Here is a 5,276-nt window from a genome sequence, read left to right as displayed (position 1 = left end):
TTTCTCATTGCCCTATTGCAAGCACATTTTCTTAGTTCTTGTCTACATGATGTGTCAATAAAAATACTGGTCCCTCTAGACTCTCCCATAGAAAAAGCATATAAGGAAATGTGTTGCTATTTCTAAACACATTTTGGCTGATCGGAGAGTCAATTTCCTGCCAGCAATCCCATACTATGATGCCCAGCACCGTTCTTGCTGGAGACAGGTGCAGCACAGAGATATACTGGACAACACTCAGCCCTGCAAGCATGGCATGGAGCATGTAACCACGCCCTGCTCTCCCAGTGTTAATGGGGAGCAAAGGACAAAGCTGCTTTAGTTCCTCTGGGAAATCTGCTCTTTCCATGGGATTCATTCAGTCCCCACTAACTCCAGAGCTGTTAGGCAGACAAATGCTTTCAAAACAGGAATTCAGCAAAATCCACGTTTACCTTCTGATTTTGAAGAGCTGCAGAACCACACAACTTATTTACAACTTCTGAATATAAGCCCAGCTGTAAATAAACTCCAGAATAAAAACACACATGCTTGCTTCTATGAATCCAAAAATTAAAAGATGCTGACCAGTCTCTCACAACTGCAATACATTTTCACAGATGATAATGAAAAATTCAACTCCACTGGGAAACACACATAGTAAACTAGCTGAAAGAAGAAAGGGACAGTGTTTTGGGAAGACAAAATTAATTATGCAATTAGTTAGTTACCTTTTCATCTTCTGTTCCAGGATCTGATTCACTGATTTTTTCTTCTTGAAAGCTTCTAGTCCTCTCCATTTTTTCCATGCTCTGAAAAAATGCTGTTTTTTCCAGTCTGTTGCTGTTGTATCGTATATTGATCTCTTCCAGCCTGTTAAGTAGCTTCATACTATGCCCAGTTAATTTACTGTCTGTTTTCCTCTGCACCTTAGATTCGTAAACCTGTGAACACTCATAACTTCTGATTTCTCCTCCTTCTTGGCTGTACAAAAGAAAGACAAATAAGAAGCATCAGTGTTAATCATGCATTTTAGCTTAGAAAACTGCCGTTGTTGCAATATTTTATATTTCAACTGTCTCTCCTTATACTTTCCGAACCAATACACAAACACAGAGTTAACAGCAATAGCTGTTCACAGATGTCATTCTACTCACTCACCTACATTCAACACCAGGTAAGTCAAGCAAGCTACAAGACCAATGTAATTTAATTTGTTCATAGAAACTATTTAGCTCTATCAAATCAATACATATTGCTGTTGCTTGCAGACCTTGCTTATGGGTCACTCCCCACTTTTTAACCACTTCAGTGGTTCCCTGTTGCTCAATGTGTTCTCCTTCTCTCTGTTGCAGTTCCAGCAAGTTGACATGTGAGGACCCTGTTATTAAGTCCATTATTAAACAAAGTGGTTTAGGCCTGAACACAGTCCTTCCCTCTCTTCCCACTATCCTATACCACGGAAATAGGTAATTGCCAAAATGGCAGTGATTTCGGGCCCTCTCTTGAAGGTTGCAGAAGAGCACAGTCCTCAGCTGGGTTCCTTCCCACTGCAGGCCCTCACTATGTGCCTGGTATTTATATGATGCAGGATCATCGAGGCTTGCCTAATGGTAAGATTGGCTGGAAAGTTATTGCAAGTCAAGCTGTTAGTTTTGATTAATTCTCTGTAGAAGGGCTTTTACTCCACAGCAAGGTGGTGGGTTCCCCCCCGCAAGTCATCACTTGGTTGCACTTGGAAAATATGTCCTTTTGCACAACTGATTTTAAGAGAGTGGGAGAAACTACTCTAAAATTTCACTTAGCAACTCTGTGTAGACCCAGGAAATAGAGGACAAAACCATTTTTGTTGTTGTTATTGCAACCCTTCCTTCACTGTTCTGGAAATGCAGCTACAAAAGCATGGCGCTAATGCTTTAGCTCTAGAAAGCCAAATCTGGTCAATCTCATTACACAGCTCATGGTTTTCATTTTAACTTGCATAAATACCATAAACTATATGGCATAATTAAGAATGTATATACAACCTTATAGTCATTAGCAGCACAGAGAAACAGCTTTCAGTGTACAACCAGAGACCCAATTAAATCAGTTATTTTACCCGAACACCTTCCAACAGAAAACGTTTCTCACTGTGTTTTGACCCCACATCTGTACACATGCAACAGATTAGATGTATACCTACATCAACTAACTGCACTGCCCATAGTTAGCCCTCCAAACTCTTCCCCGATGTGGAAGATGCCCCATGCTATCACGTGTGACACAGGAAGTGGCCTTGGTAGTGGTGACATTTATAGAACGATGGGCAGCAAAGGACAGTGCAAGCTTGCAGCTTGCAAATGAGCCTTCCCAGAGAGATTCCTGCTACCACGTTGTTGCAGCCCCAGAGCATGCTGTTAATATGTGAGATGCAGGGACACCAGCATGGGACTCTATGACTTCACCATCTGGAGAAGTCGTGCACCCAGTACGTAAAAATGCTAGGTCTGCTGCTTCTAGCCTCTATCACCAGCTCTCATGGCTCTGACATCCCTTTCCATCCCCTTCAGGTGAAAGGACACTTTACAAGATTTTCTTCCCCTGTTTCTCAAGAGCAGCATTCTTGAGTTTTCCTAAATGCATTGACAATTGCAGGTGACATATCACAAGGGCTCAGTCTAACCTTTGCGCCATTATCCTACAGATCCTTTGAACTACTCCACACCAAGGGGTGATGCAACATATTCCAAAGCTGTCAGAAAAAACAGGTGATGTTTCCAGATGCCGTCCCACTGCCACCATGTCTCCAGCTACTCAAATCATAGAATCACAGAATTATTAAGGTTGGAAAAGACCTCTAAGATCATCGAGTCCAACCGTCAACCCAACACCACCATGCCCACTAAACCATGTCCCTAAGCGCCTCATCTACACGTCTTTTAAATACTTCCAGGGATGGTGACTCAACCACTTCCCTGGGCAGCCTGTTCCAATGTTTAACCACTCTTTCAGTAAAGAAATTTTTCCTAATATCCAATCTAAACCTCCCTTGGCGCAACTTGAGGCCATTTCCTCTCATCCTATCGCTAGTTACCTGCGAGAAGAGACCAACCCCCACCTCGCTACAACCTCCTTTCAGGTAGTTGTAGAGCACGATAAGGTCTCCCCTTAGCCTCCTCCTCTCCAGACTAAACAGTCCCAGTTCCCTCAGCCGCTCCTCATAAGACTTGTTTTAGAGCGACCTGGCTGTGAAGACTATTTCTGGCCTGTCATGACTGCAACCAAGGAAAGTCGATTCAGGCTCTCCATAGCTCTTCAAAGAGCACATCATACTCTAGGTTATGATCACCAAATGTGGCCATCTATCTAATGAGAATGACACGTCCTACTGAAAGGACACGTTGTTCCTTCAAGCTGACCAATGAGTCAGTTATCTGGGAAAATATTAACGGGATGGCAAGCCCGAAGGTATTACTGGGCTCTGTTACCAAGCAGAGACTAGAATTGAGTCCAAATATGATTGCCCTCTCCCCCATTATCACCTTAATATATCCCTGAAACAATAAGCTAAATAACGGAAAGTTTATGAGGTGCACACAGCGAAATTTGTTTGCAAGTGCCTTTTCCACAGTCCCAGAGAAGCAATCCCACCCTGGTCACGTGTACTGAGCAATGGGAGGCTATGGCCTTCCACCTTATTAAAAGGAAAAAGAAAAAAAACATGTTCAAATGGGTGTTGAGCTCCATTTCCCCCAAAGGAGAGTGAAAACCTTCCCCCCATCATTTACATTCCCCAGCTTTGGCCTGGAATATGCTTTCTTCTGGGTCGTCTTCTGCAAGCCAATCTCTCACTTTAAGCAAAATAGCTTGCTTCATGAACCACATCTTCACTTACACGCTCAGAAACCACACACATCATAAAATCACAGAAACTTGCCTAGCTGCATGCACAGGGGATATATACCTACAGTCCTACTGCTTTTTCTACCCAATAGAAAAAAATAAATAATTTGCACAATAAAAATATAAACAATAAAGTAACAAAATTTGCACAATAAAAATATAAACAATACAGTAAATGTTTATAAAACTGGTTAGAAATAGAAATGGGCAGGCAAACAGGTATCAGCTGAAAAGAACCCACAAACAACCCCTTGTTCTTTCACTATCTGTTTTTAGATCATAACCCCTTCAGCCAGAACTAGGTTTACATGACGGGCCGTAAAGCACTTCGCTTGAAACTCAGTCCTTTGGCCTCCATCTTCAGCTCAAATAAAAACTTTATTTCTGACGCATCGGCCATTTGCAAACCAGCCATTTTCAAAACTTAAGTCAGGGGACAGGTACCGTTAGCCAGCAGCCAGACTTGTTTACCTCCCAGTACATCTTGACATTAGACTGACCTGAATTTTACAAGCTGGGTATGTAACGGTATATAATTAAACCTAAATACATAATTTAAGAAAGAAAACAAGATGTAATGTGGAAAGAATTACCAGCGGGTCAAGTTCAGGTGGTAAATTAGGATGGAAATGGTACCGCTTACTATGCTTTTCTTTCAAATACAACCTGCCCTGCGTTCTGCGTAATACAAGGGATGTATTTTCTTTACTAAAAAAAGAAGAATTTATTGGTAGCTCTTCAACCGAGAATGAAGTTTTCGCATATTTCAACGACTGACCAGGTGGACCCCCAGACACACAGACCTTGACAATACTGATCAGCATGACCCCGAAGTAGCTCCACAGTGCTTCAGGCCATTTGAACAGGGCCGGTGTGGCCTTGCTCTTCTCCTACCCCTTCCCCAGGCTGGGCTGCACAACCCCACCGAGGCAGCGTGCTGCTCGAAACCTGCACACCACAAAGCCGGCAGCGACAACCTTATGCTGTCCGGGAATCATAGCCGGAGAGACCACAGAGATACTGCACATCCCAAATAGATTTTTCAACACCTTATGTCAAGGTAGAAGCACGGGTTAGAGACACAACTAAGACCACGCGGGCCTCTGTCTCTGAGGAATTTGCCCCACAATGCCCTGGGAGGGCAGGAGCAGAGGGCGGTCTCCCCTCAGGGCGCCATGTTGGCACCTGCCCACAGGGGCTTTTCCGCCCCTGCCGGAAGCCTCCGCAGCGCGGAGGACGCTGAGGGCTCCGTGCGGACGTTGTCCCCTTCCTCCCCTCGAAGCCAGCGAGACTCCCTGCGGGGCGGGAAAATGGCGTCCGCCTCCCCCCGCTGCTGGGGGGGGGGGTGGTGAGTGGGGCCGGGCAGACTACAACTCCCGAAGGGCTGCGGGCGCCGAGGGCCGGCGGCCTCG

The sequence above is a fragment of the Calonectris borealis genome, chromosome 2 (genome assembly GCF_964195595.1).
Source record: "Calonectris borealis chromosome 2, bCalBor7.hap1.2, whole genome shotgun sequence".
In the NCBI taxonomy this organism is placed as follows: Eukaryota; Metazoa; Chordata; class Aves; order Procellariiformes; family Procellariidae; genus Calonectris; species Calonectris borealis.
The sequence above is the reverse complement of the archived record's forward strand: the minus strand, read 5'-3'. Positions refer to the sequence as shown.